General features: G+C 38.2%; 1 protein-coding gene across 3 annotated transcripts in view; it reads right to left on the reverse strand.

Moving 5' to 3' along the window:
* CNST (consortin, connexin sorting protein) overlaps nucleotides 1-14527 on the reverse strand; it is a 129829-nt gene extending 115302 nt beyond the window's left edge. The window contains exon 1 of one of the 3 annotated variants that reach the window (XM_028162631.2): nucleotides 14260-14527. The gene's annotated coding sequence lies outside the window, so the exon portion shown is untranslated. Of the gene's footprint in view, nucleotides 1-14209 lie in introns of all 3 variants that reach the window. The other 2 variants (XM_007167175.3, XM_057557639.1) reach the window with 2 other exon arrangements.
* Between the last annotated feature and the right edge of the window lie 11 nt (nucleotides 14528-14538).

A 14538-nucleotide genomic window follows, 5' to 3' on the forward strand; every position in this document is an offset into this window, starting at 1 on the left:
TTCCATGCCCATTTAAAAGACAAAATGAAATCTATGAAATAAATGGAATAAAACTGGTTCCAATAAGAATTATGACCATTCTTACTGAAATTAAGAAAATATATCATTTTACTAATACGACTCTCCTGAAATTTTCAAAGTAAAAGACTAAAATAATAGTAGAGTAACCTCAGAGGTCCAAGTGAAAGTGGAGATATACTTTAAAAATTTGAATGATGGGTTTAAAATAGCGGACAGATTACAGGGTATCACCCAGGCTATTGAGTTTCAGAGTAACCTGGGTCCAAAGTTAGTTCAAAAACAGATCCAGGGACTTCACTGGTGGTGCAGTGGTTAAGAATCAGCCCGCCAATGCAGGGGACATGGGTTCGAGCCCTGGTCCAGGAAGATGTCACATGCCGTGGAGCAACTAAGCCCGTGCGCCACAACTACTGAGCCTGCACTCTAGAGCCTGAGAGCCAAAACTACTGAGCCCACATGCCACAACTACTGAAGCCCACTCGCCTAGAACCCATGCTCTGTCTGCAACAAGAGAAGCCACCGCAATGAGAAGCCCACGCACAGCAACAAAGAGTAGTCCCCACTCGCCGCAAGTAGAGAAAGCCCACGCGCAGACCCAACGCAGCCAAAAATAAATAAATAAAATAAATTTATTTTAAAAAAACCAAAACAAACAAACAAAAAACAGACCCAGAGAATGGTCAGAAGGTCTAGAAAGAGAATTTGAATAAGGAGGTAAAAGTAGGAGAGGGAAGAGGCTATAAAGGCAGAGGGATGAACAGCAAAGTCATAATAATAGTACAACAGGATTTGTTGGTACTGCTTAAATCTCTATTTCATAAGAATTGTCAATTTTGAAGATGTTTTAACCACAAAAACATTTGCACCTGAATCATTTTAGTACATGCTCTTTTCTTTACTAAAAGGAAGATGTCCACCGTAGCAATCTTCAAAAAAAGCTATAACTTGGCAATGACCCATCAAAAACAGAGGGCAGGATAGTTTCTAAAAAGGTAAGAACCAAAATCAAGGGAATTCCCTGGCAGTCCAGGGGTTAGGACTCCAAGCTCTCATTGCCAAAGGCCTGGGTTCGATCCCTGGTTGGGGAACTAAAATCCCACAAGCCGCCAAAAAAAAAAAAAAACAAGAACCGAAAATCAATATTTTAAAGTTTTTAACGTAAAACTGTTACTTTACTTGTTCCAGGTTAGAACAAGACTTCCAAATGTTTGCACTCTGGCCCGTGCCTGTATTTTGAAGGCCAAGTTTCCATGGCTCCCAGAAGGCAAAGGTAACACCCTTTATTAACACTTATGGAGAGTCTACTAAATATATACCACCAGGCTCAGTGCAGCATATGTTGGGGGCAGAGGGGGGTGGGGGCATGTATTTATTGGCCATTTGTCTCTTCGGAGAAATGTCTATTCAGATCCTTTGCCCAATTTTTAATTGGGTTATTATTTATTGAGTTGTAAGTTGTATTATTTTTATACTCAGAAAAAACTTTTTAAAAGGCATTGAATATATGCTAATATAAATAATCACTAAGAATGTGGCGAGGTTACTACAAATATTGAGGGTTATGAAGAAACTTCCCTCGTTCCTGATGTACTCCTTCACTCATCTCTGGGGAGGGAGACTGATTTATCTGTTTGGTAAATTTGGTAATACCTGATCTTAACTGTCTCAGTCACCTTTCTTTCTTGAGTGAGCCTGTCAGCAGAAAACAGACCCTGCTCTGCTCTGCTCTGTTGTTTTAGCTGGGCAGGCCTCCTGGACAGGAAAAGACAGAGGAGAAAAGACTGAGAAGAAGATTAAGAAGATTAAGAAAGAAAAATTAGATAGATGGAAAATAAGGAGAGGTGGGATAGGATAGAGACTTCAGTACAGATAAAAGACAAGGAGTTTTTAGAGGAAAATGAGTGTGACAGCTTGGTTGGATGGGAAAAGTATAAGAAATAGCTAGAGGTCTACTGAAGCTGCCTCTTCAACTCACATTGCCCTTAATCCAGTTCAAGTCCTAACTCCTAAACCTTAATACAATCTCTCAGCAATCCATCTAACTTTATTCCTTACTAATCTTCTACTGAGATATGCCTTGTCACATGCTGTTCAATTTGAATATAAATTGGCACAATTTATCAGAAAACAATTTCATAATATGTAGTAAGACTATTAAGACAATTAAGACCTACTAGGTTTCTTTCTGAAGGTTTATGCTAAAGAAATATTCTGAATAGCAAGCGAAAAAAGAAAAAAGGGAGAGGGGGAGGATTCTCTATGCACAAACATGAACAGCAAGGCATCATTTTAAAAGCTTATTCTGTTCCAGCAACTGTTCTGTATATTTTGTACACATTACCTCAGTTAATCCTTTTAATTCCTTCGAAGAAGTACTGTTTCTCCCATTTACAAATGGGAAAACTAAGCAGCCAGATAGTTTGTCCAAGGTCATTGTGGCAATAAGTGAAAAACTGGAAACAATCTAAATGTTCAATAATAGGGGAATGATTAAGTAAATTAGCTCATACCCTAGATATCACAACACCACAAAATATTTACATTATGAATCTATAGTAAAATGAGGGAAATAGAATCTAAAACAAATCATAAATATTATCTCAACTATGTTTACACACACTCCAGAGACACTGAAAGTAAATATACAGAAATGTTCACAATTCTTGCTCTTGGCTGATGGGAGTACAAGTTAATTTTTTTTGTACTTTTCTGCATTTTGCATATATTTAAACATACAATATTTTTCTATTCAAAAAAATTTTTAAAGCATTGAACCAAGGACACAATATTTTTTAAAACTCCAAAGAATGCTACACAGTTAATCTATATATTAATATTGTTCACCTCTTTACAAAGAAAATAATCCAAATATATACAAGGTTATCACAAAGTTAGCAAATTAAAAACAAAACAACCAATTTACTAACTGCTCTATGTGCTTAACACTGTGGAAGGCCGTCACTTTAACATGTATTATCTCATGCAATAAATGTATGGGGTTTTGTTTTGTTTTTGTTTTTCTTTTGGAAGGTTTGTTTATCCACCATTTCAGAGGATTCCCATTGCCTTAAGACCCTAACTATTTTAGAGCATCAAAGAGTCACTGGATATATTTGCCAATAACCTACAGAAACAGAAGTTCCTACAAAGCCAGTTCTCAAGGGCACAAAGTAGAAACCTCTATGGTGGAACTCTACAGATCTTAGAAATGAACTCATCTGAATTGTTACATAACTTTTCCCTATATGTTTACCAAACCCTAAGTCAAAAAGGTGGCATTTAAAATTCTGGTAAAATGAGGAAATAAATTCTACAAAATATTTAGTGAATTAATTATAAATTATACTAAACCAAAAAAGGTTTTCATGTAAGTTTTCTTCCCTTTCTTAAAAAACTACTTATATATATTTGGGACTTGTATTTTTCATCAAATGTTTTGATGAAAGGGCTCATTTTTACTGCATTTCCCACAGTACTTAGTACAATGCTGATCACCTATGGGCTCAAACATTAGCCAATAAACTAATAGGAACTAATGCTAGCTTCAAGGTCATTGACAAACCACCATATTTCAAAATTATTCACTGAAGTGTATATGGATGTTGTAATGTATAGGTTCATATGGATTATCAGTAAATTAAAATTAACCTATGAATTCAACTAGGAAAAAGAACATAACTCATACGGTATCAAACATAATTTTAACACTATTTCAGTTATAAAACCTAAGCCAGGAGCTCTCTAGTTTACTCTCTATTCTTCTTTTGAACAAAAAGCAAAAATGTATTAATTCTATCTTTTCAGAAGTTATGAAATTTCAAAATGAGTTTAGGCTGATATGTTTACTTTTAATTAAGGCTCTTGTCTCACATAGCCTTTTCAATCCATCATGCAAGCCAGAGGCAGATTACTGTTCAGAAAACACTACCTTTGTTAGCAACTACACTCCAGTAAAAATTAATTTTAAAAAATAATAAAATTTTAAAAAACAAAAGAAAACACACTATCTTCGTGTTTTACATAAGAAAGACAGTGACTTGATAGACTTGTGGAATAAATATTTCTCCATGTCTCAAAGTTCTCTAATGACATCTTACTGTCTGGTGAATTTAGCAAGTGTCACCCTGGTCTTAGATTTTACTGAGCATCAAAACAATCTGTTCCTTCAGATAAGTCTCAATATCTCCAATATGCCACTACCAATATCCCATTATCTGGTTCTATTCCTATTTTTAACTCTCAATCCCCTACTGTCATTACCCCCGCTACCATTACCCAGTTCAACCACATCAAGAACTCCAGCCTCAGGAGTTCCCCGGTGGCCTAATGGTTAGGATTCCGGGCTTTCATTGCCATGGCCAGGGTTCAATCCCTGGTCGGGGAACTGAGATCCTGCAAGCGGCGCAGCGTGGCCAAAAACAAAAAAAAGTAAACAAAATAAAATTATTTTAAAAACAACAACAACAAAAAACCTTCAGACTCCTGCCTTTTCTTTTTTTTTTTTTTTATTAGTCAGCCTCCTCCTGGCATTACTTTCTTTCCTATTGAGCACTGAATTCATGGATCATCTCTAGCTACCTCCTTAGTTCTCATACTTCTACTGCACCCACCCTATAAAACCCCAGCCCTTATCAACCTAACCACTTTCTCTGCTCTTATACCCAAGTTGCTATCTGTTGCTAAAGAAAATCACAACTATGCAGATTGGTAACTCTGTAAAAACAGTATCCATCCAAACTCAGGTAGGAGCCTCGATGGTGGCCAGACATCCTTCCTCATAGAGCTCCCAGGACCACATCCCTCAAAGCTATACTAAACCTTTACCACTGGCCCCCAGTCCTCTTTGTATTCCTAGCTCAGCAGTCTCAACTGGGCCACATATAAACAGAGGTTACCAGATGTTAGTTGGTAACTAGTATTTCCCCCTCTTATCTCAGTAGTAGAATGTTTCTATCTGCTGTTCAAGGATAATCTTTCCGTTTCCTATCCTCTTCCACTTCATCAGGAGCATGTGTGTATAATCAACCTACCTATGGACTCATTCCTCTCACTGGGTAGGGCATCCTCACAAAATGCAGCTTTCCTTTATCCTAATCCTTACTCTATGAACAACTCTTTGAAGTGCCAGGAAAAATTCAGTCACAAGAATTAATCATCTTTCTGTAAAATGCACAGATGGCAAACAAATGATAAAAAACAAAGTAACCTGCAGGATACTTGAGAAATGTCTAAAAGTATACAAAACAATAGGTTAGGTATTTGAGGAAGATTTGTTTTTTAAAAGAATCAGTATGCCTTTTCCTATAAGATAATCTATTACATTATTTGTCATAAATAAAATATTACTAAAAAATGATGCTTATATATAGAAATCCTTATAAAACTATCGCTGCTTATAAGGATTAGAGATTTATAACCAAGCTCAAATTAATTCTGTGGTTCTTATCTTTTTCTGGGTCATGGACCTTTGAAAAATCTGATGAAAGCTAAGAATTCCCTCCTCAGAAAAATACACATATACTACCACTAAGTTATGAATGTTATTTCAGGGGGCTCACAGACCCCTTGAAGACTATTCTTGGGCCTGACGTTAAAAACTCTGATTGTTGGGCTTCCCTGGTGGCGCAGTGGTTAAGAATCCGCCTGCCAACGCGGGGGACACAGGTTCGAGCCCTGGTCGGGAAGATCCCACATGCCGCAGAGCAACTAAGCCCGTGCGCCACAACTACTGAGCCTGCGCTCTAGAGCCCACGAGCCACAACTACTGAGCCCGCGTTTCACAACTACTGAAGCCCGCGCACCTAGAGCCCGTGCTCTGCAACAAGAGAAGCCACCGCAATGAGAAGCCCGCGCACTGCAACGAAGAGTAGCCCCCGCTCGCCACAACTAGAGAAAGCCCGTGCGCAGCAACAGAGACCCAAGGCAGCCAAAAATAAATAAATAAAATTTTAAAAAAAACAAAAAAAACTCTGATTGTTCCCAAAATTATATCTTATCCATGTCAAATAGGTAGATACTGTTTTCTATTCCTATAATAAAACATCTAAATAAATATTTATGATATTATTTCTTACTGTGCTGTTTGACACAACAGTGACATACTAATTTATATCTCCAGCATACCAAAAGTTAATAGAAAGGCAGGAAGGGAGACAGGTGTAAAAGTGAATATGCTTTCTTATAATTAGTCATTCAAGAGAAAGTATTTTGATGGGGGATTGGGAAAAGAAAAAATTCCAGAGTAAGGTAGTTCATTCTAGGTAAGAAATTCTAAGAAAAGAATAAAAAACCAAGAGAGAAAAAATTTGTCCCAGAAGAAGACACCTTCCAATACTTTGAAAGACTGTTGATAGAATACGATTTTCCCTCGAAGATATTTTATTTCAGTGGAGAATATTCCCTAAAGAAAACACATATGACAAAAGAGATACTATTAAATATATTCTAGTGGGAATTCCCTGGCGGTCCAGTTGTTAGGACTTGGCACTTTCACTACCGAGGGCCTGGGTTCAATCCCTGGTTGGGGAACTAAGATCCCACAAGCCACATGGTGCAGCCAAGTAAATAAATACACATATATGTATTTTTATATACACACACACACACATATATATATTCTAGCACAGTCTAGTATCGGTGCACTCAAAGTTTCCTTGTGTAATAGGGAAGAACAAGTCTGACACCATATTGGATCTGTTTCTTCTACTTTAACCTTTGTATTCTATTGCTTTTGCCACAAGTTAAGAATGTTGCCTATAGCCTAAAATATACAGGATAGGCCATTCTCAAGACTCTGACCTTTAAAGGTAAAACACTTTTCCATTCACGTAGAGATAAAAAGTTGCAGAACAGAAAATAACATTTGTCTTGTTGGAGGTTTATAGGAACACTGTGATTGGACCTACCTGGAAAGCTGGAAGAACAAAGGACTCTGGCACCAAGAAGTTTGCAGCAACCAACCACACCCCCACCCTTTTTAGTATAAAGAAGCTTGAATTCTAACTGGGGGAAGATGGTTCTTTGGGACACTAGTCCACCACCGTTTCAGTCTGCTGGCTTTCTGAATAAAGTCACTCACTATTCCTTACCCCAAGAACTTGTCTCCCGATTTACTGGCCTGTTGTGCAGTGAGCAGCATAGGTAACACTTGTACTCAAAGTTTCTTCCTGGCAAATCCACCAGACATCAAATGTATGATGAGAGGGCTTCCCGGGTGGCGCAGTGGTTGAGAATCTGCCTGCTAATGCAGGGGACACGGGTTCGAGCCCTGGTCTGGGAAGATCCCACATGCCACGGAGCAACTAGGCCCGTGAGCCACAATTACTGAGCCTGCGCGTCTGGAGCCTGTGCTCCGCAACAAGAGAGGCCGTGATAGTGAGAGGCCCGCGCACCGCGATGAAGAGTGGCCCCCGCTTGCCACAACTAGAGAAAGCCCTCGCACAGAAACGAAGACCCAACACAGCCAAAAATAAAAAAATAAATAAATAAATAAAAATAAAAATAAAAATAAAAAAGTATGATGAGAGTGATCAATGGATTCTAACTGCTAAATTAAAACTTCTGTTCAACTTTCATTATAGGAAAAAACTCTAATTTTTGAATAACCATGTTTTCCTTAAGTTAAAATATATCAGGCTTCCCTGGTGGCGCACTGGTTAAGAATCCGCCTGCCAATACAGGGGACACGGGTTCGAGCCCTGGTCCGGGAAGATCCCACATGCACCGTAGTAACTAAGCCCGTGCACCACAACTACTGAGCCTGCACTCTAGAGCTCGCAAGCCACAACTACTGAGCCCGCGTGCCTAGAGCCCATGCTCTGCAACAAGAGAAGCCATCGCAATAAGAAGCCCGCGCACCGCCACGAAGAGTAGCCTCCGCTCGCCACAACTAGAGAAAACCCGCACGCAGCAACGAAGACCCAATGCAGCCAAAAATAAATAAACAAAAAATAAATAAATCTATAAAAATAAAATTTATCCACCTTTTTTTCTCTCTGGAGCACTACTGTTTTTGTAATAGAGAGGAAGGAGAGGAAAAAAGAAAGGTGTAAAATGTGTGGCACTCCTACCCCACCCCCACCCCAAGGTTATAATAAACCATGACCTGTTCTGACTTTTGAACTTTTCATGGAAGACAGGTTAGGAAAAAACAAAAAAGTGAGGTAAGGCAGAATAAGCTATAGGAGATATTATTCTGGATATCTTTTTACGTACTCTGAAGCACTGTAACAAAATGGAAACTCTCCAGCAAAGGCTATACAAAATACATAGTTTTATACAAAGTATTATACAAGTACATGGAAACCGTAGTTTTAAGACAGACATTCTTAGAATATCTGTTTCATCAGCATAGATAAGTGCTCCCGGAAGAGAATTTTTGCTCATATGTTTTCTGCACACATAGGTATACTCTTTGAGGCTGTCAGGGAAGGTAAGCCATATACTCAAAAGGTCAAAGCCCTGTCATGGTTTACTAGGAAATCCCTAGGTTTTCCCCAGGCATACAGCTGAAAGAGGACAAAAAGCCTATAGGCATCAAAATCCACAAAATTATAATTAACCAAGAGGGTACCTGATATAATAAAAAGTTACCTCCTGAATTAAACACTTTAGGTTAATTTGAAATAGATCTTTCTCTGGCTAGCAAAAATACGAACTTTGGTGGACATAAGACCTATTAGGTCAATTTTAAACTAGAGTTCAACTGTAAGACTAAGATGACAAACCATTTCGTCTTATAAAACATTTAATTATATGATTAAAATAAGGAAGTCACATAACATTGCTTCTAATCTTGGCTCTTTACAGTGCTTATGCAATGCTATAGTTATAAACTCTAACTGGCCTGACAACTCCACAACAGCTTTGTTTTCTTAAACTACTGGAGCAAAAGAAACCTAGTGATTACTTTGTAAATTGTTGAAAAAAATAAAGCCTAATGACTGAATTTGGATTAAGAAATCACAAATGGATATAAAGCCTTTTTTCAGGAAACTAAACTTCATAATTTTCTAATCAGTATAGTTTCTACAAAATTCCACTCCTCTTTTGAGTTGAACATGAGAGAGGAAATCAAGTCTGTTACTTGGTATGAATCCTTTTGAGACCTGATTTAAGTAAACTTTTTCATGTCCACAGTGGAAAAAAGAAAAATCTAAACTAATCTTTGGTGGTTAATAAGGGAGAAAAATAAAAAACACAACAAAACACCACTAGGCTTCAATAAATAAAACACATGTTCACAAAAATAAGTCCTTGTTGAAAAATCTTAAGCAATGTTTTTCAGTTCATTTAATAATTCTTTTTAAGATTTTGTTGTACAGCGGTAATACCTGCAGAAGAGAGAAATAGTGAAGAAGAAAAACAATGCAGGCATAAAATAAAAATACAAGTGGTATGCTCTCCAATATCCAGGAACAACAGCATTCTTTATCTTATTATAAAGTTCACATATTTTAAGGAAATTATTTATTTAAAAACCTATAATATAAAAGGTGCTTCAAAATATTAGTTTGCCTTCATTCAAATTACAAATCAACAGCCACCTAATTCACTGGGTTTTCAAAATGCAGCAAACATAGAAAAAATGTAATTATTTATTCAGGTAGTAGTTTTCCAAGAAAATCAGCTTAGTATTCTCAGAAGAGAACTTAATAGATACAACAATTACAAAATATTGTTAATTACTAAAATCTCTTAGGTACTGTCAATTAAAATATCAAATGCCCAAATGTCAATAAAGTTGACTAAATGTGTCACTTACTCCTTCAGAATTCTTCCTACAGTCAAAGGGAAAAATAATCTTGATTTGTCAGTATTTTGACAAACACACACTATTTTTCGTTTCCACATGGCTAATGATGATGAAAAAGGGGGAAGTCCTAAGAGAGGGAAGGGAGGAGGTGATATAAAGGCAAAAAGTTTTCATCTCCAAATATGTTAAAGAGCAGAATCTGAAAACTGTGACTAAAGCAATTTAAGAAATCTCAACCTATTATAAGATTCAGAACTTTTTAATGATGTATTTCTTTTTTTTGAAGATTGTTTAGATATGATTTTTTTCACTTTTTATTAAAGGATATTACAAAATAGTTACTTCAAATGCATTTTAAAAAAAGTATTCCTTGGTTAAAAGGAAATATAATTTCCCCCAAAGGAATGATACATAAATAAGGAAAAGCCTATATTCATGTGACTCTTCAAGGCCCTAAACAGAAGAACACACTCATAACTGTATCAAGACAGATAGACATATTGAGTGCAGAACTTCTCAATAAAAATATAATCCTTGTAGAGACCACTTAAATCGAGCCTTTTTAAAAACTGAAAATTGCCAGACTATCAATGATTCTTCCTTAAATAACTAAAGAAAAATTTACTAAGACTTATTTGTAGCAACAAAACAACGTATTCCCTCTCTTATCCAACTAAAATGGTGTCAATGGATAGCTATCTATATGTAAAGACAAATGAAAATGCTCTATTTTCCTACATAATGTGTATGCACCTCTCACGAAACAAGCAACATCCAATAACTATCCCCTTCCCCAAATCTGTCTTTGATCCTTTAACACTCCACACACTGCCAACACTGTGCTAGGTTTATACTGACTAGGTTTTACAGAGGGAGTTTGTTTACTGATCAGGTAATTTAAGATTTCTTTATATCATAAAAGTTGTGGAGGAGGCATGTTGCTCATATTAAATTATACTGAATATTAGTTAGGCCTTCAAGTAAATTTTGACATTAAATGTAAATGTAAAAGAACAGCTAAAACAGTATTTAGGTAAGTTTATCAGAATACAGACATCAAGATAAGAACGATGATGGGTCCTATTGATCCCCACTTAAGTCAGTGAGCTGCAGTTACCTTTCAAAGAGGGTTATCTTTAAGTTATAACAGCTCTGAACAAGAGATGGTGCAAATCACCACATCTGTTGCAAAAACAACTTAAAACACATTCCTAGTCAGTATGTCAGTAGCGTTCTCTAAAAAACTGCCATATTCCCTTTACAGTTTAACCAAACCACCACACACGTGTGTGTTTTGCTATTACTCAGGCTCCCAGTGTTTTAGAGCCAAAAAACATACCCTCTTCCTTCCTAGTTTTTGCTAAAAAGATTTTATCTTTCCTTTAATAACAACATCATATATAGAAGCGCATTTACAGAACTCTTAGCCATACCTGAAACCGATTCAGAAAATAAGCCTCCAACAGTGGGTACTCTACCCGTTCACCATAAAGTTCAAACTTCTCATATGTTTTCAAGTTCTCCCTACTTAATACCAACAGATATAGTAGACAAAGACTCATACAGTGTCTTGAGACATTGCTGACACGCAGATGTAATTAACTGTAACAGTGACACACCCGGAAATGACTGAGCGCTCTATACATCTTATGACACTCACTAAACAAGCACAGGGCACCTGTTAATCCTCCTCAGTATTAACACAGTCAACACAAAGAGGAAGAGACTTTTTGGGACTTTCATCCTGCTAGAATCTTCTCAGTTTGAATATCCCAGCACTTTAGGAAAAAGATTTTTAAATTTACTCCACAGAATTTACCCCAGACTCTCAGGGTAAGAAGGTATCTTAAGAATCACACAGTAATCCTATAGATATGTGCTGCCCAATAAGGTCTTAGCCACCAGCTAAGACACGTAGCTGGTTGGAATTCAGATGTACTGTAAATGTAAAATACACATGAGATTTTGCAGATTCAGTATGAAAGAATGTAAAACCTCTCATCATTAACTTTTAAAACTGATCATATGTTGAAATGATATATATAGAAGTCAAATCAAGTATGTTAAAATTAATTCCACCTACTTCTTTTTTACTTTGGTAATGTGACTAGAAAACTTTAAATTGCTCATATAGCTTGTATTATATTTCTACTGGACAGCACTACTGTAGACCCACAGCCTAAATTCTGATAGCAAACTATCACTTGGCATTTCCCAATTACAAGTGCCATATAAAAGTAAAAAGAAAAATCAGTATTTTGACTTCTCTGTCAATTAAACTGGGATAATAAAAAAAATAACTTAAGAATAGTGTAAAAATAGTAGAATCACTTTGCCTGACACCACTAAATAGATATTACATTACTTCAAAAAGGCAAAAATAGCACAGGATGCAAAAACTACACCTCTTAAGAAAATAAGATGGGAAATATACAAACAAGGTTTTTCTAATAAAGTAGGTCTAAATGCTGATTATAAGGTTCATTTTTAAGGGAAATGGATATTTCTGTCATTTCTAGCACCTGGGACCTCAGAAAAATAAAATGTGTAAGACTCTGTCTCTTTTATTATTCAATCATCATCAACCACAAACAAACCATTAACACTATAAAAAGGGAAATAGGGGCTTCCCTGGTGGCGCAGTGGTTGAGAATCTGCCTGCTAATGCAGGGGACACGGGTTCGAGCCCTGGTCTGGGAAGATCCCACATGCCGCGGAGCAACTAGGCCCGTGAGCCACAACTACTGAGCCTGCACGTCTGGAGCCTGTGCTCCGCAACAAGAGAGGCCGCAACAGTGAGAGGCCTGCGCACGGCGATGAAGAGTGGCCCCCACTTGCCGCAACTAAAGAAAGCCCTCGCGCAGAAACGAAGACCCAATACAGCCATAAATAATAAATAAATAAATTAATTAATTAAAAAAAAAAAAAAAAGGGAAATAATTACCATAACCTAATTCTCTTTTCCAAAATCAAAAGAATATAACACCACTCAAAAGCAAAATTAAAAACGACATCAATTTCTCTAGGGTTGAGTAGGTTACCTTTGGTCCACAAATATTATAAAATAAGAAAGCATATTTTAAGGTAGGTATTTTTTACCACAATTTTTTAAAGTATATTTTAAACGTGAGAAATTCAACAACACAGTTCTATGAGTGAACCATTTCTTCCTCTACCGTAATAGATCTTTCTGCTTTGATTTTTAAAATATTTAGGCCTCAAGGGCTCTTGGGGAAAAAAATCCAGTGTACTTCTGAATGTACAGAAATATTTTTATAAGGAGAGATGGGGAGACAGCTCAGTAAAAGGATCGGGGGTGTGGAGCTCTCTCAGGCGTTCAGAGGATGCAAGAATAACTTCTAGAGTTGTCAATGGGGAAACTGCATTAAAAAAAGAACTAAAAAAAATTAAGACCAAAGGGTTCCCAGGGCTTCCACAACAGTTGACAAGACACTTTCTACGGTGTCCTAACAAATTTACAACCCGAAAAAGGCCATACTTGGCCATCAATTCTTTATCCATTTGATATTCATCAGCCGAATAAATCTTCAGACTTCTATTTGCTAGGCGATACATTCCTTAGGAACCTTTTCCTTGTGCATTTAAAATGCCAAGCTCAATTACGCTCCCAGTAAGGTACGCAGAAAGGACTGTACATATTTTAAAACAGGAAGTTGAATGGCTGCAGTTTCCTGCCTTGGTGGAAAGGGTGATGGGTAAAGCTCTTTCTGAGTATAATCCTTAAATACTGAAATCGCTCTCAAAGAATTGAGCCTTCTATCACTGTCCAATAGGTAAAAAGACTGCCAAAATTTCCATTAGAGCATCCTATTTTTAGAGTCTTTGGAATCGGTCTTTTAAACTGTATTCCACAGTACAATGTGTTTGACTAAGTTTACAAAGGCAACAAAATAAGCATCCTAAGACCTTAATGTTTTCAAGCTCTGGAAGGAATTTTAAACTTTTCAATCTTATTTTTTAATCTTAACTTTAAATCTTATAAACACGCAAATAAAAATAAAAACTAAGATAAATATTGGCCCAGAGGGAGGAACGGAAGGGAGACACTAGGTGCTTCTTGGCAACCTAAGTGGTGAGGGGAAGAAAACAGGTATGAAGGAAAATAAAACCACCCACGGGTGGAGAGACACGGCTGTGGGCAACAGGACAAAAAGGAACAGAGGCGCCGTGGAAGCCGCAGGCTCCGTGGGGAGCCGGGCGAGGGACGACTCCTGGCGCGAGTGCCCTAGGGAGGGAGAAATGGGCGCGCTGCGCAGGAAGAGGCCACGGCGGCGACAGAAGAGAGGGAAACAGGAGAGCGCAGAAAGGGAGGAGGTGAGGGAACAGGGCTCCACCGCACCGAGAGGGCAGAGGCGGCGCTGCCGGAGAAAGACAGCGCCGGGGGAGCAATGAGGGGGTTCCCAAAGGCTTTACCCTAGTCGCGAGCCGGCCGGCCAGCTGCGTCCCGCTCTTCCTCTCCTCACCTGGGAACCGGAGACGAAAGGAGGGCTACCGCCGGGCGCCGGATCCGCTTCCAGCCCCGCTTGCTGACATGGCGGCCGACCAGCTGTCACAGAGCTTGCTCGGGTCTCCCACCGCTCGAGTGGAGGAGACACCTCTCGCCTTCCCGCCCCGCCTCCCTCTGCGCACCCCTCCCGGCTGGCTGGCTGGCTGGTGGCCGGCCGCCCGCGACTGCGGAGCATAGAGCGCGGATGGCTAGAGAGGAGGCGCAGAGGACGGACGACCATAGAGTTCGAGTTCAG

This window comes from Balaenoptera acutorostrata, chromosome 1 (assembly GCF_949987535.1).
Source record: "Balaenoptera acutorostrata chromosome 1, mBalAcu1.1, whole genome shotgun sequence".
NCBI lineage: Eukaryota > Metazoa > Chordata > Mammalia > Artiodactyla > Balaenopteridae > Balaenoptera > Balaenoptera acutorostrata.